We start from the raw sequence: 21,995 nt of genomic DNA on the forward strand, positions 1-21,995 counted from the left end.
CAGATCTGTCAAGGTCAACAGAGGGATGACGGATGGAAACCTTGGCACCAAAACCACCCGATCTAAAAATGGAAGCAAGGAAGGAGCAAAAGTAAGGGGAATAGGTAGACAAGCCCAGTCAGCCCACTAAGTGGATGGAAGAGGAATTACTCCCATGTCTATCGGAGCCTCAAAGGCTTTCATCATCCTCTCCCAATCTATTGGAAGATGTGATGGACCTAATGGAAGCTGCAGGAGGAGGTCTGGAACTCATAAATCTATTATTACCACTGTCTCTGTTATTGCCTCCCTATTATCTAAACTTGTATTGCTCTGTCTCTTGTTTTTGTTTGTCTCTTGTTTTTGCTTTTTCTTTATCAGACAGCTTTGGAACCAAAGTGAGCACTTTTGGGCAGCTTAGTGGTCAAAGCTGCCATGGAGGAAGACCCTGCCAAATATCCCACTGAAGTGGGAAGAAGGCTTCAAAGGATTAATTTTTCTTTCTGTTAAGAACAGAAGATATCACAAGCTTCGACAGGATGTCGAGGACCCAGGCAGATGACCCACTAAAAACAAGGGTACTGAGGAGGAAGAATTTTGTGCCCACACTTTTTAAAAGGTTGAAGCCTTGTCTGTAATGATACCCAATGGATGACGTTTATGATTAGGTGAAAGAAGCAGGCTTGGGTAGGTTTCAAGAAGGAGAGAAAAAATAGAAGTTATGTACTTGCCATAACTTGGCATCTGTGTTATTCAATTTCATTATTCATCATGAATGGGCAACTCTGATCCGGACTCAGATCTGACCACCACAAGTCTCAAAGCAAGATCCAAGGCTCAAACTCCTCCCTCTCCCACAATCCCCTACCACCGGAACCTCCCCAGACAGAGTTTGCCAAGAATCCCCTAACTAGGAAAAGAAAAAATGTTTATGTTCAATGCCTTGAATTAACTGAGCGAAGCCAAGACGCAATCCCAATTATTTTAGGCTTACATCTACAGATCCTCTAGAAGTGAAAGGCAGGTGGGAAAGTGATGAATAATGAAACTGGATAACATAGATGTCAAGTTATGGTAAGTACATAACTTCTAATCCGATGTTATCCATTTCATTATTCCTCATGACTGGGTTAGAGTCCCCAGCTACCATACAGACCTTGGGAGGCCCTAAGGAAGAATATGCCAGAGCACCGTGGAACTAAAGCCTGCCTTGTTTCTAGAGAATTTGTAATGAAACACAAAGGTATGGGGTGAGGCCCAGGTGGAATCGCAGCAAATTTCATCTATGGCCACTCTAGCTGAGCTGTGTAGCTAGATACTGGTCTTACAGAATGAGCCTTAGGGACCCCAAGGCATTTCCTTACTCCTGCTTGTATAAATAACGGATACAACTGGAGATCCATTTAGCTATGGTGACCTTAGAAACTGTTTGACCTCATCTGTTTACAGAGAAAGCTACAAATAACTGGTTGGATTTTCTGAAATCTTTCATTCTGTGTACGTAAAACCACCACTGTCTGTGCACATCCAGGGTATCTAATAAGTATGCGCCACGGTTAGTGTTAATTAGGAAAAAAAAGACTGGAAGCTGAATGGACTGATTAATGTTGGATTCAGCAGACACCTTCGGCATGAAAGATGGGTTAGTCCGTAATGTCACCCTATCTTTGTGAAAAATAATATAAGGCGACTTAGAAGACAGAGCTTGCAGCCCTTTTAGCTGAAGTAACTGCCAACAGAAAGGCTGTTTTCCACCACAAATGCTTTAGATCACAAGAGTGAGCAGGCTCAAAAGGAGCTGGGTGAGAGACTGTAGAACTACTGGAAGATCCCGCGGAGGAGAGGGATCCTTAAGGGGAGGTCTGAGAAGAAACACCCCTTTCAGAAATGCATTACACAAAACAATTAAAGGCAGGTTGTGGATCACTATGAAAACTGGCAATCGCCGCCAATTGTAACTTGATGGTGGAGAAACCTAGCTTTTTCATAATAAAGAGAAGAGAGAAAAGCAGAATGTCCGATATAGATGCTATAAAGGGGTCCAGGTTGCATTTGTAGCCCAGAAAATGAAGCGCTTCCATTTGTTCATATAGACTTTTTTAGTAGAAGGCTTGTGAGAAGTGAGAATGACTTTTCCCAGGTAAAGAAAGCCTGGACTGTCTAAACATGAAGGGAAGTGGAGAAACCATGCAGTGAGAAGTAAAGTCTGAAGATTGGTGGCAACTTGTTCTGATGGGTGAGAGATGAGATCCGAAATTGGATCTAGTATCCTAGGGGGATACTTGAGATGAGACCAGAGAAAGGGGAACCACACCTGATGAGGCCAGAAAAGGGCAATAAGTATCAGGGACCTCTTCAGTCGGAAGGCTTTCTGCAAAAACTTTGGAGCCACGGGAATCAGGGGGTAAGCATACAGGAGACCTGGAGGCCAATCGTGGACTAGCGCATCCCTCGGTGACTCCCCCTTTGGGGGGATCAGGGCAAAGTACTTGCCGCATTTGTTGTTGAGGGGAGAGGCAAAGAGGTCACAGCAAGGTTTGCCCCAACAGCAGAAAATCTGGGATGCTACTGACAAGTTGAAGGACTACTCGTGGGGGTTCAGAATGAACCTGCTGAGCCAGTCTGCTATCATGTTGGTGACACCAGGTATACGTGCTGAAAGAAGAAAGCCACAGGAGGAGATGGACCATTCCCACACATTCATGACCTCTCTGCAAAGTGGGTAAAATCGTGTTCCCTCCTTTATACCATACCACTGAGGTTGTCAGTATGAATAGCAACTGTCCCTCAGGGGAGAGAGTCCTGAAAGGCTTGCAATGTTAGAAGAACTGCTCTCATCTCTAGGACATAATGTGCATGTTGGTCTCTGACGAAGTCCACGCACCTTGAACAGACTTTCCCTAGAAATGCTCCCCACCCCTAACAAGGAAGCATCTGTAGTCACTGTGGCTGTCAGGGAGGGCAACATGAAGGGTTTGCCCTGAGCAAAATCTGGGGTTTGAAGCCACCAATGAAGATGACACCTGCACACTCAAGAAAGCCGAATGGGCATTGATAAAGAGTGTTAGCGATTCGACAACTGTACCTGAAGAGCCCACTGAAATATCCTCATGTGGAATCTCGCTGTAGGAACAAGAATTATAACTGCAGCCATTGAACCTAGAACCTTGAGAATGAGGTGAGCAGGTAGAAAAGGAACTGCAAGACATCTGCGACCTGCTGTCTGAGTGTTAAGATTCTTTGATGAGGCAGGGCTGCAATTTGTGAGAGTGAATCAATCTGGGTGCCGATAAACTCTAAATTTTGAACTGGCTTTAGTCTGGATTTCACATGGTTGATGGTGATGCCCAGATGGTGGTACACTAACAACAGAAAATGAGTAGCAGTCTCCAACTGGTGCCTTGTGGTTGCTGTGAGGAGCCATCATCCAAATAGGGAAACATCTGGAATCCTTGCAGCCTGAGGAAAGCTGTTACCACTGCAAGACACTTGGTAAACACTTGGGGGGTGGGGGGGCTGTGGTGAGTCCTAATGGCAGGGCCCTAAAATGATAATGACTGGCTCCTGCACAAAAGTGGAGAGAACTCAGATTCCTGTGAAACAAAATGTGGTAGTAGCTGCCCTGGAGATCCACAGAGCACATCCATTCTCCCCTGCACAGAAGTGGCAGGATGGACTGAACTGTGACCATCTCATCTTTGACATCTTGACAAGGAGATTCAGACTGCTCAAGTCCAGAACTAGAATAAGGTCCCCCGTCTTTTTTTGGCACCAAAAAGAAGCAAGAGTAAGTTCCGGACCCTTGTTATAGGGACCTTTTGAATTACTCTTTCTAGAAGTTTTTGGACTTCTAGCTGGGCTGCCTTTCTCTGACTGGCTGAAACATCTGGGAGAGACAATTTGGGGCCCGGAGGAGGAAGGTAAATGGAATAGCCCCTGGATACGACTGAGCATTCACTGATGGTTTGTAACTAAAGCCCAGGCCTGTGGGTGCAGAATAAAGCGACCCCTGACCACCTCCAGGATGGGACAGTTGAGTAACACTTCAGGAGCGCTGAAAGGGCTTCTCAGAAAAGGGTTCTCTGTTGCCCTGATTCTGCGGACTGCCCCGCTCTCTGGGGTGGCATCTGCTGTTGAAACTTCTTCCCCTGCCGCTGGAAGAATCATCATCCAGAGCATCCTAGAAGGCACACTGTGACTTATGAAACCAAGGCTTCTTCCTTCCCTGTTGGTTCTTGGAGAAAGTTGGGGAGTGGAGAATTTGATCCCAACTACCACAGGGTCTTGCTCTCCTGCTCGCTGTAGGTCAACGTGTCTTTGACTGAATGCTCAAACAGGGTAGACGTACCGAAAGGGGCATTTGTACGAGACACCTTAAAGGGCTCCACAAACCCACAATGGTGCATCCAGGCATGTCGCCTCATGGTTATGCCTGAACCTGTTGCTTGAGAGGTTCCCTCTGTGGTATTGGAGATCAGCCTCATCGAGGAATTCGAAACTGAAGCTAGGGTTGACAGCTGGGGGAAGACCTTCTTGAGGTCCTCCACTGGGAATAACCCTGAGACAGAAGTGGTCAGTTATTTCACCAAATCCCTCTGGAAGCAGCTAAAATGTGCCAAGTAGTTCAATGTCTGCAAACCAAAGGTGGCAGAGGCATACACCCAATTGCCAAAACGGTCAATTGCCAGAGACTCCATATTCGGGAGATCTACAGTGGAGCTCTGCTCAGCAAGCTCTTTCTTGGTAGTAGCAGCAACCACAATGGCATCAATTGGGACATTCTTACTCCAATGTGTGCGGTCTGCAGGTGGGCTCAGAAATTTGTCTGCTTTTTGGGGGAAGAGCTCCACGGTGTCAGTCTCCTTCCAAGCCCTGTGGGAGATTAAATCAACAAGTTCGTCCACAGGGGGGACACCCATGATGTAGATGGCCCCGACCTGAATGCCTTAAAAAAACGGACTCCTCAGAAAATGGGGGTTGGACAGACCATCTGCCCTTCTGTTTTAGGATTTCAAGGAAGGAGACATCGGGTGGAGATCGGGGGGACCCTTCATCTTTGCCGTCTGAGGGCCTCGGGTGGGGGGTGGGGCTGACCCTGGACTGGAAGAGTAGGCTCAAGTGCAGATAATAGAGATGGGTTGTGAAGTACCCAGCAGCAAGGGAGATGAGATTCCAGGTGCGGAAAGAGCCCGCTCTACCAACTGGAAGGCCGATGGGCTACAGTAAGCTCTCTCATCCCCTACAGGAGCCGAAACAACCCGCAAGGGAGTGTTCAAACTCTCCCCGACCACCGGTTCCCCGGACAGTACCGGATCAGAGTTGTCCAATGTTGTGGCACCTAACAGCAGAGAGTATGAAAACTCCAGACCAGACCCCCTGCCCAGGGACCCGGCGACAACATCCCAAGACTGGGACCCACTGTGGTCTGACAGGAACAGAATTTAACTAGTCTGGGACTTAGAGGACTTGAGTCACAGGGTTCTGAAACCATTTGGGTTGGGAGAGAAGAAATAGTCTGAGGGGTGGGAAATCTCTCAGCACCCAAATGGGCTGGAGATGCCAGCAACCCCATTTCCATTTAGACCATAAAGAAGCTGCGTATCATCCTGTCCATGTCTGCAGTTAAGATACCTCTATAGGCCCTAGAAGATGCTGAGGAGTGAGTGGATTTGGCAGGGGATCCAGGTCTGGATCCCAAACTAATTCTATTGGGCCCCAGATCTGAGGTTCGGCTCCGAGGTCTAGGATCCAAACACCTCGGATCCGTGGGGACAGCCACCATACTAGAATCCGAGCTCGGACTTGGAAGGGGTGGTTCCGACAGAAAAGGATAGGAACTGCGCTCAGAAAGTGCGGTCAGAGCCGAAGAAATATTTGCTCCAAGTCTGCTTGCTTTTTTGTTGGATCCGAAGGAAGCCGGGATCCTATGCTCAGATCCAGAGACCTCGGATCCGACACAGCAGAGGCCGATCTTGGACCTGTAGAGCTATGATCTGAAGATTTAGGCCTTTTTGAAGCGTGAAAAGGAGAAGCCCCTGGAGAGGCAGTGGTGGCTTTTCTGTTGCCTTCCTGAGAGACAGAGGAGGGAAAGGACCCAGAAACAAAGGGACCTCCCGGGACCATGCCTTTTAACAAAAGTGTGTTTCGGCGGTCGGCCAGAGCTTGAGGGTTGAATGCGGCACAGATATCACATTCAACCTCGAGATGGCTGGTCCAGAGACAATATACACAGTTCAGGTGGCTGTGTGAGTTGGGCATTTTGCGCCCGCTTGAAGCCAGAGGGCTTCTCCAACATAATGACTGCCTACAAAGAGCACATGAACAATCTACAGAAATAGTAACCTAAAACAAACCAGGTAAACACACACTTTTAGAAGTTACAACTATAAAGTTATAAAAATTACAGAAATTATATAGGAAATACAAAGACTAATGAAAGAGAAATGGAGCCAAGTGCCGTACTTAGGGGGAGGGGTGAAATATAAAGTAGACCAAAAACGGGAGGGGAGGTATGGGACTAATCAATCTACTAATTAAATGTCTAAACTTTAAATATCCAACAGACAAAAAGAGAAATAATAAGAAAAATAGCACCTTAAAGACATTTTAAACTCTCCTACACACTCAAGCCAAAGAACCTCGCCTGGAGGACAATGCGGCAAACAAGATCTGGGGAGGTTCCTGTGGTGGGGTATTATAGGAGAAAGAGGAGCTCAAGCCTTGGATCTTGCTTTGAGACTTGTGCTGGTCAGATCCGAGGCTGGATCCAAATACCCATTTGTGATGAATAATGAAACGGATAACATCAGATATAAAAGGTAAAGTGTAATTAAAGTTGGAAAACCTGTCTAAATGTGAAGGAACAACACTTAAGAAATAGCAAGATGCTGTCATAAAAACAGCTAATTATCTGAAAAAAATTGCTAACACAGAGGGCTGCAGAATCACATCTGATGAGTTAAGAATGGTAAACAAGATCTGAGCTGAAGTGTTGATGCTTAGTATTACGGGAGAGGGAGAAGAAGAGTTTTGAGTGCTTAAGAAGCTCTGAAAGTGTCTGAAAGTGTTGCCAGCTTGGATCTGCCTTGAGGCAGATAATCCCATAGTATAAATGGACAGAGGGGAAAACACAGGATCTGATGTTAAAGGCAAAGAAGGACAAAACTGACATTAATCTAACACCATCTTTGCCGACCCTACAACAGTAATTTCCGCTGCAAATATTTCTATCTTAATAGGAACAGTTGTGCCAGACAGTCACAAAGCAGTAGATCTACAAGGGAGAAGGGATTACCGCAGCACTTAATTTTCTGAAGTCAAAGTCAGCCTTACACGTATGAAAATTATGATGCAAGAACTAAAATAACAGTCGTCAGGTGTTGTTACAGTTCTTTAGAATGAAAGCCATAGCGAAGGCTTAGAACCCTAGTAAACAAGTAGCATGTAGATGGTTGGACTAGAAAGTACAGCTGTGTGAAATTCTCATGGTAACAGTACTTCCTTGAATAGAACAGATTCCTGAAAATGGGTGATGATTGAAACCACCCTTGTTTCACCAGTGACTGTACAACAAGGAAATATACATTTGTCCTACAGGACAGATGAAAGGATTTATTCCAATTTTTCTGATCCCCAAAATAGTTCAGAAATTTCTGGATTTATCTAGCCTAAAAATGTTCATAAATACCACAAGTTCACCATGTTTAATCTCCCAGTCTCTACCACCTTTGTTGAGTCAAGGGATTTCAATGCCAATCCTGGGTTTAGAAGATGCCTATTTTCATAGGAAATCACACATTTTACTTTACCTCCTTTTCCTTTTAGCCTTTCTACTCTTTTCATAGTGTTTATCAAAATGCCAATATGCGTGTGCTAGAAACTGCAGGGCATCCACATTTACCCTTATCTAGACAACTGTTTTTTGCAGTTGGATACTGTTTTGGCTCTCTACTTTAGTGTCAGTGAGATCCTGCTTCTTCTCAGCAACTTGATTTGATGCTCAATATTGAAAAAAGAAAAAAAAAAACACATTTGCCCCTCTTTCTGACAAAAGGGTGCTACACTTAATTTAACAATTCATTTAACTTTTCATGTTTTTTTTCTTTTTCTTTCACAAGGTGTACTAGGTCCAGGACTGCAGTTCTGTGGAGATCTACGGCAACAGGGTTTATCAGGCAAAAAAAGAAGTTATGTCTTACCATAACGTCCCATCTGAGTTGTTGATCTTCTTCCAGTCATCACTGATGGGTTCGGTTCCGAGCCCTCGGAACCGAGTCAGCCTTATACCAAGTTTGTATGCACCAAAAATTCTCGAGCTAAGCTGTACCCACAATACCCTTCACTCAGTTACCTCAGATCGAGTTTGCATGTAAAATATAGAAGAAACAATAAGTCAGAGGCCATCTCTGCACAAAAACCCTAAGACACCACAAAGACCCAGAAGATCCACCAGGAATCTTTGGAGTGGGTCAGTGGGAGGGTGTGATGACTGGAAGAAAATCAGCAACTCAGATGGAACATTATGATAAAACATAACTTCTTTATCTGAAGTTGTTAATCTTCTTCCTATTCATCACTGATGGGACAGAGTCCCCAGCTTCTTGGAGAACCTGGGTGGCCCTTATGGAAGAACATTCCTGAGAACCATTGAACCAAAGGCCGCTCTTCCCCTGGAGATCAGATCCAATTTGTAATGCTTGATAAAGGTATGGGGCTTAGCCCAAATGGCAGCTGCATAAATGTCATCCATAGAGGCCCTACAGTGGAAGGCAACCGATGATGCAATAGCCCTAGTTGAGTGAGCTTTGATTTGGCCAGGCTTAGAGCCATCTGTAAGTGAATATGAGAAGGCAATGCAATCCCTGAGCCATTTAGACAAAGTAACTTTCAATACTGCACTTCCCATTCTAGGACCCGCAAAGGAAATTAAAAGCTGGTCCGACTTGCGAAAGGATTTAGTTCTGTCCAGATAAAAACGTTAATTGTCTATGAACATCCAAGGAATGTAGGCAGTATTCTCCCTTGTTTGAATAATTTGGGAAGAATACGGGGAGCTCAATGGACTGGTTAATCGAAAAGTCAGAAATCACTTTAGGGAGAAAGGATGGGTTATAGTACAAAGTGATACTCTGTCCTTATGAAAGATCAGATAAGGGCTCTTGATACATAATACTTGCAATTCAGAAATTCATCTGCTGAGGTGACAGCCACCAGAAATAAGGATTTCCATGACAGGAATTTTAGATCACATGTTGCAGCAGGCTCAAAAGGGGGCAGAGAGAGACTTCAGAACCCAGAAGAGATTCCATGTCTCCACCGGCTGCCTGCTGGGAGGCCTGCTGTGGAAAATACCCCTGAGGAAAGTCTTGCAAAGGCAACAGGAAATAAGCGGGACTCCATCTGAACCATTATGGAAGTTGGAAATGGCTGCTAGATGGACTCAAATGGTGGAAGCTGACGCCCCATTGTCGAACAGTTCAGCCAGGTAATGAAGAATAGTGGCTACAGGGGCTGAGAACGGATCTAGCTTCTGATTAAGTGACCAAATAGAGAATCTTTTCCATTTGTCCCTGTAAAGTTTCCTGGTGGATGGTTTATGAAAGGCCAAGATAATATCACATACGGGTAAAGAGAGGGTTTCCTGCCTGGCAACTAACGGAAGTGGAGAAACCAAGCTGTCAGCTTGAGAGTGGACAGATTCAGGGAAGTCAGCCCTTGTGGGTGAGATATGAGGTCCTGACGAGTGTCTAGAATCCAAGGAGGTTGTAGCAGATGAGGTCGGAGGAAGGGAAACCATACTTGACGAGGCCAGAACGGGGCAATGAGGATCACTTTGCTTCTCAACCAAATAGCTTTCCATAGAACAAGGGGAATCGGAGAATAAGCATAAAGGAGACCCGTGGGTCAATCATGAATCAAAGCGTCTCTCGGTGACTCCCCTTGAGGGGGAAAGAGGGCAAAGTAGCTGCTGCATTTTGTGTTTGAGGGGGAGGCGAAAAGCTTGCAGCATGGCTGGCCCAAACGGCTGAAAATGTCCGCCGCCATACTCAGATTGAGAGACCACTCGTGAGTATGGAGGATGCATTTGCTTAGCCTGTCCGCAATCATGTTGGAGCTCCCTGAGATGTGCGTTGCTATTAGAAAGTGGTTGGAAGCTATCGCCCACTGCCATATTATCATGGCTTTGAGACATAAGGGGTAGGATTTGGTCCCTCCCGGTTTATGTACCAGACCACAGACATGTCCGACTGGACAGCAATCGTTCCGGACGGAAGGAGTGGATGGAAAGCTTGCAATACCAATACCACCGCTCTTAACTCCAGGACACTGATATGCAAGTTGACCTCTACACTAGACCACGTGCCTTGGACTGACTTTCCCTGGAAGTGCCCCCCCCCCATCAGGGAAGCGTCCGTGGTCACCGTGGCACTGGGCTGGGGAGCCTGGAAGGGGCGGCAAAGATTTTCATCTGTACTCATCCACCAGAGGAGATCTTGTTTGCAAGTGTTGGTGATGAGAATCTGTCAGTTCAGGCGGTGAAGATTGGGTATCCACTGGGTCTGATGGAGCCACTGTAGTGATCTCATGTGCAATCTGGCCAGGGGGAACAACAGGGATGGCTGCAGCCATAGACCCCAGAGCCTGGAGAACTTCCCTTACAGACACCTTTCTTCGACAGAGTATCACTTGAACTTGTGCCCTTAATCTCTGAAGCCTGTGAAGAGGAAGAGAGAGATCAGACTTGACTGGCTGTTGAATATTGCCCCTATGAATTCCAACTGTTGTGAGGGCTGAAGGCTGGATTTCTCCCAGTGTATGGTGAATGCCCAGCAACTTCGCTAGAACTAGGATGTAGTGGAGGGCCCTGATGAGTAGACGCTTGGTGGGGGTGGAGAGGAGCCAATCGTCTAGGTATGGAAACACCTGGAATCCCTGAAGTTTCAGATGAGCTGTTACCACTGCTAGGCATTTCGGGAACACTCTGGGGGCTGTCAAGACACCGAAAGGCAGGGCTCTGAATTGGTAGTGATTGGCTCTCAACTGAAAGCGAAGGAGGCTTCTGGAGCACTTGTCCATCTTGATATGGTAATATACATCCCAGAGATCTAATGAGCACATCCACACACCCTCCCGCAGAAAGGGAAGGATAGATTGAATAGTGACCATGCAGAACTTGGTCTGAACTACCGATTTGTTTAGCTGGCTGAGATCCAGAATGGGCCTCCAGTCCCCTGTCTTCTTTGGCACCAAAAACAAATCTTGAGTAGAACCCTGATCCGCACTGGTCTGGGATAAGGTTACCATACGTCCGGGTTTCCCCAGACACGTCCTCTTTTTTGGGCTCTTGTCCGGGCGATTTTTGAAAATTCTGCAATTTGTCCGGGCAATCGCAGAATTTTCAAAAACCAGACATCCCAATTTCGAAGTCTTTCCTCTGCTTTGTTTTTTTTTTTTTTTTTGATTGGCTCATATACCGGTATACGAGCTAATCAAAAAACGGAGCTCTGTTCAATGCGGAACTGCTTGATGTTCTGCACTGAGCAGAAGAGGGTCCGCTGTGTGAAGTTTTGATTGGCTCATATACCGGTATATGAGCCAATCAAAAAGCGGAGCTCTGTTCAATGCGGAACTGCTTGATGTTAGGTTCCGCTGTGCGAGGTTTTGATTAGCTCGTATACCAGCATACAGGCCAATTAAAAAATCCCCAAACACGGAGCTACTTGTCTGTAATTCGGAAAGACTAAAGACCTTTTTTTTTTTTTTTTTTTGCTCTTCAGCCCTAAGAGGTCCTCTTTTACATAAGACCAAATATGGTAACCCTAGTCTGGGGGGACCTGTTGGATGGTTCGTTTTTGACTTATTTTGGAAGCTGCCTCCTCCCTTTGACTGGGTGGAACATCGAAGAGGTATTTCAGAGGTCTTGGATAAGATATAACGGGAATGTGGTAGCCTCTGGTAATGATTCTCTGTACCCACTGATCGTCTGTAATAGAGAGCCAGGCAGCTTGGTGCAGAGAAAAACTGGCCCCGACTGCTTCCAGAGGAAAGCAATCGGGCAGTGCTTCAGGAGCGCTGATACGGTCTACCAGAGAAGGAATCTCTGGAGCCCTGGTTCCAGGGACCCCCTATGCCCCGAAAGGGGCTTCTTCCATTATTGGAACACCCTCTGCCTCTGGGGGAGTCCTCACCACGTGTGTCACGGAAAGAACCCTGAGACTTCTTGTGCCACATCTTCCCACTCCTCTGGTTCCTGGAGAAGGAATGCTGAGGTTTGGGAAAGTGTAGGCCCACGGCAGACAAGGTCTTCCCGTGTTGCTCGCACCTGGCTAATGTATCCTTGACCTTAGCACCGAACAGAGCTGATGGTTTGATAGGGGAATTTAAAAAGGAGGACTTGAAGGAGTCCACGAGGTCACAAATGCACATCCAGGTGTGGCGTCTCAGGACTACGCCTGCACCTGCAGCTCTAGCCGCTCCTTCGGTTGCGTGGGACAGCAACCTCATGGACGAATTGGATATTGACTATAGGGTGGCAAGTTGGGAAGCAACTTTATCACGTTCTCCAGCCTAAACTTGGCCCGCGAGGGTCCTGGAGAGTTCGGAGATAAGATCTCTCTAGAGCCTCGTAAAATGTGCCAAAAAGTTCAGAGACCTGACTGTAAAGGTTGCTGATGCAAAAACTCACTTCCCTAACCTGTCCACTGCCCGGGACTCTCTGTTGGGCGGGTGGACAGCAGAACTCTCTTCCGCAAGGTCCTTTGTTGTGGCTGCCGCCACCATCATAGCATCCACTGGCAAACCTCTAGACTAATGGGGTTGATTCTCTGGAGGGCAGAGTACCTTGTCTGATCTCCTGGGGATGGCCTCAACGGTGTCCGCGTTCTTCCACGCCCGCTGCACAATGAGCTTAACCAACTTATCAGCAGGGGGGGGGGGGTGTCACCCAAGAGGTAGAGGGCTGAGAATGAAAAGCCTGCAGGAATACAAACTCCTCTGAGGAAGGATTGGAGGGCTTTCAGTCACCCTCTGTTTCAAGATTTCCAGGATGTCTCCAAAGGAGGGGGGTGACCGTGGGGATCCTTCCCCATCATTGTAGCCTGCATCTTCCATGAGGGACTCCTCTGGGGAGTCCATACGTTTCCTCTTACACACCCATTTCCGAGGGGGTTCTTCGGTGGGAGCATCCAAAGAAGACTCAGAAAGGGAAATACACTGGACAGGGGTTTCCTGGGCCTTGTGCTCTCGGAGTCCTGGGGGGGGGGGGTGGCTCAGAAGGAACTGGAGGGCTGACTGACGATGGAGGATTGCTAGAAGCAAGCACCCTCTCCATCACCCGGAAAGCAGGCCAGCCCAAAGAGGAGTGGGAGCCCAGAACCGAAGAAGACAAAATCGGAACCGGAGTCACACCCCGCTCCACACGGGCAGCCCCCGGGGACGGAGCCTCAAGCAAACTAGGGGTGGTAGTCACCCATGGACCCGAAGCCAGGACCGACAACACAGTCAGAACAGAGACAGGAACCGGAGGTTCCACCCCCCCCCCCAATCATGCGATTGAGCATGAGATTGAGGAAGGGTGGGTTCCAACAGAACTGACACCCAAAGAGGCCTCGGGGCCTCAGACACTGTCAATGTCGGTGCCAAGGAAGGGGGTCCTCTTGAAAATGTTGGATATATGAAACTTGTAACTGAGGGATCCAAGGCAGGAGAGTATGTAGGGATCGCCGGTGTTATAGAGCCAAAGCCTGGAGTGGGATGGGTCAAGGTAAATTTGAAATTCCCCTGGCGGTCAGCAGCTGGTCAAAAAGACGTACCACATCCAATTCTGAAAGACTCCTGGTGGATCTTACAGATGCCTCTGAGGGGGAATCAGGCTGGTCCAAAAAGGGGCTGCAGGCTTGTCCGGCAAATGGGTCCACAGACGAGTACTGGGTCCGTGGTGTATCACAGAACGGCACCGACTATTCCAGCTTAGAAACCAGCAAAGGAATGGTTGGAGCCAAAAGTGGGCTCGGAGCAGAGGTCACAACAGGGGTGGATGTCAAGAATGGCTCCGAAGTTGCTGTTGGAACCGACATCGGAACGGAGATGGGCAAAGTCGTTGCCAAGATAGAGGCAGAAAAACTGATCGGAACCGAGGTAGTAGATGGCACCATAGTCGTTTGGGCCAGGGTAGGAGCTGACGAGGCGACCTGGAGCCGAACTCGGAGCCGAGGTAGTTGGAACCAAGGAGGCAGTACGGTGCTCGGAGGAAGACTTTTGGGCCTTGTGCTTATGGCTTTTACCCCCGTCACCAGCCGGTGAAGAGGGAGCCGAGCGAGGACGTTTCTTGTCCACAGAAAGAGGGGATGAGACCTCCATAGCAGAAATAGGCTCCGAAAAAGGTGATGAAAGCAGGCCCTTCAGGATCAATTTATTACAATGCTCATTCAGCGTCCGGTGACTGAAGCTAGCACAAATATGACATGAGGTTTCGCTGACAAATGCGGAACCCCCCAAACAGTACACACATTCTTCATGAAGGTTGCTATTCGGAAGTTTACCACTGCAAGAAGAGCAGTGTTTAAACCCCATAGTTCCCTTCTTCTCAGACATAATAGCGAACACTCACAAAAAAAAAAAGTTAGGAAAGTGAAGAAAGAGGAAATACCAACAATGGTAATGGGATACCACAAGGGTAGAAAGGCCAATGGTATGAAAGGGATACCTGTGGGTAGAGCTGAGTGTAGATCTTAAAGAACAATAAAAAAATCCACAAAAACTTGTAAATTTATAAAGATAAATCACTTAGCTGGAGAGCTTGGTGAAACGCTGCTATATGGCTGCGCAGCAAATGAGATCTGAGGTAACTGATTGAAGGGCATTGTGGGTAGCAGCTTAGCTCAATAGGTTTTGGAGCATGCAAGCTTGGTATAAGGCCAACCCGGTTCCAAGCCCATCAGTGATGAATAGGAAGAAGACTAAAGTACAGTTTTGTACCTACCATAAATGTAGATGTTTGAGTGCTCATACAGCTGCAGTTATTACAGATGGGTTATCCTGCTGTCACGCGGGTCTTCGGTCGGCCGAATTCCAAAGTCTAGGTCCGGCGTTGGTTGTCGTCGCTTCTTCCCTGACGTCAGTGCGGCAGGGGTATAAAAGAGGCAGCCGACGCCATCTTCTTCAGTTTTTCTTGCCCCAGATGTCAGGTGCCCCCAAAAGGAAGGCAAAACATAAATTTATGTAATCATGCAATATAGAATAATCAAAAAACAGTAGTTGCAAGTAAATACACCATAAAAGAATACCCCAAATAGGTTGTATGAGAAGGTGTTTGTCATAAGGCTTGTCCTAAGAGGGGACGGAGGGGGGGAAACCTGGACTGCAGCTGTATGAGCACTCGAACATCTACATTTATGGTAGGTACAAAACTGTACTATGTTCATCGTGCATACAGCTGCAGTCATTATAGATGGGAAGAATCCCAAAGCTAAGTAGGGGTGGCAGGCACCAAGTGGAACTAGGAGGAGCAAGGATGCCCTGCAAGACAGCTGTGGCAAATCCCGCTCTAGATTTAGAGTATAGTGGAAGGTGATAGTGTTTGGAGAAAGTGTGCACTGAACTCCAAGTGGCTGCTTCCAAAATGTCCTTGGTAGGAAACCCCCTGAGGAAAGCTGCAGAGGTAGCTGTGGCCCTGCTGGAGTGGGATCTGATGCTTGAAGGCACAGCTTTTCCATGAAATGAGTAACAAAAGTGTATGCAGTGGGCTATCCATTTTGAAATTGTCTGTTTGGAAATAGCCTTTCCTTGAGCACCTGTAGCATAGGACACAAAGAGTTGCTCAGATTTCCTGAATGGCTTTGTCCTGTCCAAATAATAAACGAAGTTGTCTGTGAATGTCCAAGGAATGCAGTAGTCTTTCCCCTTTGTTTTGTGGATTAGGATAAAAGGTAGGTAAGTGGATAGTCTGATTCAAAGCTACACTGGATACTACCTTTGGCATAAAGGTAGGGTTGGTTCGTAAGGAAACTCTGTCCTGATGGAAAATGATGAAAGGTTGCACAGCCATGGGGGCCTGTAGCTCCGAAACCCTGCGTGCTGAGGTGATAGCCAGAAGGAAGGCTGTTTTCCATGACAAGTATTGTAGTTCTGTTGAAGCAGCTGGCTCGAAGGGAGGAAGGGTCAGCTTTTCCAATACGAAGTTGAGGTCCCAAGCAGGGACTGGTGGTTTCCTTGCGGGTTTTATATTCTTTGCCCCACTGAGGAACTGTCTTAAGAGAGGATGAGAGAATAAAAGAGGATCTGTGTTGTATTGTGCAGAAATGGCTGAAGCGTGGATTTTGATGGAGGAGAAGGAAAGTCCACTGTTTAACATCTCTGTAAAATTTAAGGTAAATTTATTACCCAAGGATTCTGGCCCTTTTCTTGATTCCAGGCACAAAATAGTTTCCATTTGGCGGAGTAGGCTTTTCTAGTAGAAGGTCTTCTGGCCTCCAAGATGACATCTTGTACCTCCTTGGAGAGGAGGGTCTGTTGGAAAATCAAGGGATTCTCCATGCAGCTAGATTTAGGGTTTTGAGCTGGCTGTGAAGAGTCTTGAAGTTGTGCTGGGACAACAGAAGAGGGACTAGAGGTAGGATCCATGGTGGGGAATGTGTCAGGCTCTTCAGGAGCGGATACCAGTGTTGTCTTGGCCAATCTGGAGCAATGAGAATCATTTTCGGCCTCTGTGCTCTGGCTTTTAATAGAACTTTGGGCAGCAGAGGAAGAGGCGGAAAGGCATAGACTGTCAACGTTGTCCAATTGAAAGAAAGTGCGTCCACTTTCCAGGCTTGTGGATGATAGGTCCTTGAACAAAATTTTTTCAATTGGTAATTTCTGTGGGTAGCAAAGAGATCTATGTCTGGCTGTCCCCATGCCTGAGTTATCTTTGTGAAAATTTGAGGATGCAACTTCCATTCGTGTGGATCTGTCAGATTTCTGCTTAGGCTGACTGCCAGTGTGTTTTCCTTCCCTGGCAGGAATTGTGCCTGTAGTTGAATTTGCAATTCCAGTGCTGTGTTCCATAGGGTCATGGCTTGCCTGCACAGGGGGTATGAATGAGTTCCCCCCCTGTTTGTTTATGTACTACATCACTGTGGTGTTGTCTGTCCTTATCAATAGCTGGCCTGGATGCAGTAGGTCTTTGAAGGCCATAATAGCATTTTGCACGGCTAGCATTTCCTTTTGGTTGATGTGTAGGTGCTTCTCTTTTGGGACCATTTTCCTGAATGCACTGATCTGTCATGTGTGCCCCCAGGCATAGTCTGAGGCGTCTGTTGTGATGATTTGAGTTGCTTGAGGTGCAGAAAGGAGACCTATGTTTCTTTGGCATGCTTGAGCCCACCACAGAAATTCCTTTTGAAGGCATGGAATGAGTGGTATAATTGTTTCAAGCTGTGGCTGTGTTGAGACCATAAGTTTTTAGGTACCATTGAAGTTTCCTCATATGCAGCTTTGCACATGGGATTAGTAGGATGCAAGATGCCATGAATCCCAGAGCCTGCAGGACTTTCCATGCAGTCAGCCTGGTGAAGGTTGCCATTTTGCTGAAGTATTGAGACAGTTGCCCTTGTTTGTCTGGCGTGAGGTAGGCCATCTGGGTGGTTGTATTCAAGCTGGCACCCAGGAAAATTATTTGTTGAGAGGGTATTAGTTTTGATTTCTTTTTGTTGACTGTGTATCCCAGAAAGTTCAACAGTTTTATTACAAACGCCAGGTGTTTCAGAAGTATGTCCTTGCTGTCCGCTTGGATCAGGCCGTCGTCCAGATATGGGTATAGTTGTATCCCCTGAAGTCTGCAGAAGGCGATTACTGATGCCAGGCATTTCGTAAACACTCTGGGCGCAGTAGATAAGCCAAAGGGCAATGCAGAGAATTGATAATGGGTTGAACCTGCAAGACATCTGAGGTATCTTCTGCAATCTTGTCTGATAGGGACATGCAGGTATGTCTCCTTGAGGTCCAGTGTTACCAGCCAAGACTCCTTGCCCAGCATGGGAAGAAGCTGCTGTAATGTGAGCATCTTGAATTTTGGTACCTATAAATATGTGTTTAGGATGGATAGTTCTAAGATAGGTCTCCAATCTTTGTCTTTCCTTGGTACCAGGAATAGTCTGGAATAAAACCCTTGACCTTGTTCTTTTGCAGGTACCTCTTGAATCGCTTTCATGTCCATGAGAGCTGAAATTTGTTTTTGTGCCTCTGCCCTTTGATTTTGTGGCAGGTTTGGCATGCCTCTCATTTTTGGAAGGGTGTGAAAGTGGAACCTGTAGCCTCTTGTCTATAATGTCTAGAATCCATTTGTCTTTTGTAACAATATGCCAATTTTTTGAGAATAATGCCAGTTTTCCGCCCAAAGGTGCTGCCATTAAAGCTTTGCTTGGCAGGTAAAGGGGGAAGTCATTGTGTCTGCTTTCTGAATGACTGTGATCTATCTTCTCCACCTCTTGGGGTGGGTGCTTGCCACTGTCTGGCTCTGAAAGATCCTTGAGGTTGTCCTCTACCCCTTGGTCATCTGTATCTGCCCCTTTGAGGTCTGTCCGTGGCTGGAAAGGACCAATTTTTTGAAGGCCAGTTTCTGCTGAAACGTGGAGGTTGTACCTGCAGGAAATCTTTCACTGTTTGCATTGATTTTGCTTTTTCCTCCATTTTCTTTAGTACCTCCTCAGCTTTAACACCAAACAATACATCTTTTTGAAGAGGTGCATCTAATAATTTAGCTTTGACATGATCTGGTAAGGCTTGCTCTTTGAGCCAAGCATGTCTATGTATAACAGACCCCGTAACAGCAGCTCTACATGAGGCCTCTAAAGCATCAAAACCACACTGCAAGGTATGTTTACCCACTTGCTCTGCACCATGCAACAAATCCTGCAACTCTTTTAAATCTGGTTGTTCTGGTTGTGTCATTTTGCTTTTCAACTGAGATAACAAAAACTGTTGATACTTTAACATATGGAACTGACAGTTTAATGCCCTCATGGTTAAAGTGGCCGAGGTATAAACTTTTTTCCCCCACCTTTCTAAAGCTCTGGAATCTCTCTCTGAAGGTAATGGGTTTTTAGCAGTAGAGGCCTTAATTCCCTTGGGGCCCTGTGAAATAGTTTCTGGGACAGCAGTATGGATTTTGTATAGGAACTGGTGTGAATCAGGAACCCGGTAATACCTGTCTGGTTTAAGAGGAGCTGGAGGTAAAGAATCTTGATTAAGGCTGGCTTCTGTATACACATCATCCAATATATCTAAAACAGGAGGGATAGCCAGGGGCCTATGCTTGGGGAGCAAGAGAAAATCCCTGAGCCTTTTCTTGGAATCTGAGTAATCTTGGCCTTCCCAGTGAAAGTGTTCCCTCAATGTATGTAGAGTTTCCCCAAAAGAGTAGTCCTTAGGGGGGAGACCGAGGGAATAGACTCCTCTGCATCAGAGTCTTCAAAAGGAGAATAGGCATAGTCCTGGTCCTCAAAATGTTCAGAGGTAATAGAGGCTTGATCTGAGGAAGGGTAGTCTTCCTCTAATCTGGGACTTTTGTCCGAGGGGGGTTGAGAACCCCTGATAAGAGTAATCAAATCCTCAGCCATTTTGAGCATCTGTTTTTTAGGCATGGGGCCTTGAGAGGGGGTCTGAGGTCCCTGTTTTTTGGTTTTCATGGCTGCTTTAGATTTTGTGAAAGCTTTAATAGAGAAGGAGGAAGGCCTGAAGACACCTTGAGAAATGGCAGGCCTGTCTAAACTCTGAGTTTCCCCAAGAGTGGCGTCGGTATCTGTAGTAGGAATGGGGACCGAGGAGCCTGCGACCTTGGGTACTGAAGACACCGGTAATGTAGTGTCATCGGTACTCGGGGGCTGCGTAGGCGCCTCGCTGAGAACCAGAGAACAGGTAGTCGGCCTTAGCGTGGTATCAGTAGTCGGTGCGGACCTCGTATGTCGGTCCTTATCTTTGCGTCTTTTACTCAGAACTAGAGTCGGAGTATCCGACGACATAATATAATTAAATTTTTTACCAAAATAGTGAAGGGGAACTCCGCCCGGTGCTTAATAGTGCGCTTGTTGAATCTAGCACAAAAACGGCAGGCCGAGACGTCGTGGTCTGGGCCTAAGCAAGGTATACAGAAAGAGTGGAAATCCTTATGCGGTATTTGCTTCCCACATGAAAAGCAATTATTAACTTTGTCTGACATCGATCTGAGGCAAAAAAAGTTTCCCCAACGGGGTACTTAGCTTTCAAGAAGACTTCGGCTGAAATATTTTCATAAATCTCAGGAGCTGGCCGACCGGCACTTGCGAACTGCTTCTGCTTCGGGCACCGCGCGGCAAGAAAGACTGAAGAAGATGGCGTCAGCTGCCTCTTTTATACCCCTGCCGCACTGACGTCAGGGAAGAAGCGACGACAACAGACGCCGGACCTAGACTTTGGAATTCGGCCGACCGAGGACCCGCCTGACAGCAGGATAACCCATCTGTAATGACTGCAGCTGTATGCATGATGAACATCAACTTCAGATTATTTCATAGGACTCTGCAACTTATGCAGCTATTTTTATGGTATTAAGTGGCAATCTCCACAGAGAAAAATTCTGTGGTAACTCAAGAGTCCTTGGCATCAGACTGTGCATTTATGAGCTGGCGCTCACAAATTCAGACTACTCTAGCCAACTGCTTTCAGCAGTCATCTACAGCAGAATTTCTAACTTCAGATGCAACAGATTTAATATGAAAATCACATTTACAAAATTTAAAAATATAGTCGACCTGGTCACTTTCTCAACTGAAATTGTACAAAAGTGTTGGCTATTCAATTAGGCCCAATTTTCATTCTATAACAAAAGCAAGGATTTCCCAGTTTACCACAAACAACTATGCAGTGTTTGAACATGCAAGGAAAGATTATTTCTGTGTAGGCTAGCTGTGATAATTTGTGAGCATGCTTTGTCTTTGAGAATGACACTTCCAGCGGTTTGCACTCAGTTACCGAACATGCTGCTAGAGGCCTTTAGCAAGAAAATGCCACAGTCTCACAAATGGAGACTCCACAATGTATTTTCACAACTGTAGGGACACTCAACAATAGATCCCTTTATGCCACAGCAAAGTCACCACCATCTACTAATTTTCTGTACTTTATATTTCTATCACAGAGCTTCAGCCATTAATGATGTAACTACAGACTGCAGTCAGCATCTGCTTGTGCATTTCTTTACAATAAAACTCATCAGAAGGCATTGCAAAAATCAAAACAAAAAAATGGGTGATTCTCATAACAGCTTCTGGACAAGACAGAATCTGTGCCTCTGTAGCATCAGATGTCTAAATATATAATGTTTCCACTGCTAGTGCTTCAGGATTAATTGACCCAGTCAATCTGGTATGGTAATTCATCCCAATATGAAGTCCTTCAAACTTGACTTGAGTGATTTACAACTAATCCTTACTATTTACTTATCACTAGTTGTATTTTTTCCATCCTAAAAGGGGTTATAAGACCATCAACTGGAAAATCTTAATGGAATACGATTCCGTAAAGTGCATTTCTAAAGGTCTGCAACCCCGTACCTCAGAGTATGCAATATTTGGCCAATCTTTTTAGTTCTGGAGTTTCTTGTAATAAAGTTCTTCACCTTCCATTTCGGCTTGCTTACTTGTCTCTTTGTCACTTCACATATTGGAGTTAAACAGTTACATGTATTGATATTGCTTCTCATACCTGTTAAGAGAATATTTCACCTGCTTGGGATTTTACTTTTATAGCACAAGAGTTAACATTAAACCTCTTTAAACCTGCATCTTTCTTTCATTCTTATTTATACATTAATACAGGTGTACATACAGGTACTTCAGTTAGCAAACGCATGTATCTTTGACGTTATTTTCTTGAAAACAATATTACTTTGATGGCAGTTACTACAACATGAAGAATTTCAGGGTTGCAATTTCTAATGTCTATAAAAAACTGTGTACAGTTTTCCATAAAGACAGGGCCTTTCTTTACTCCAAAGAGTATGC

General features: G+C 46.1%; 1 protein-coding gene across 1 annotated transcript in view; it reads right to left on the bottom strand.

The window, feature by feature from the left end:
• The window catches only part of ACVR1B (activin A receptor type 1B), a gene marked incomplete in the record, with an annotated part of 411,504 nt that overhangs the window by 11,907 nt on the left and 377,602 nt on the right, over positions 1 to 21,995 (bottom strand).

Source organism: Protopterus annectens, chromosome 9.part0, assembly GCF_019279795.1.
Source record: "Protopterus annectens isolate FY-2018-M chromosome 9.part0, PAN1.0, whole genome shotgun sequence".
NCBI lineage: Eukaryota > Metazoa > Chordata > Ceratodontiformes > Protopteridae > Protopterus > Protopterus annectens.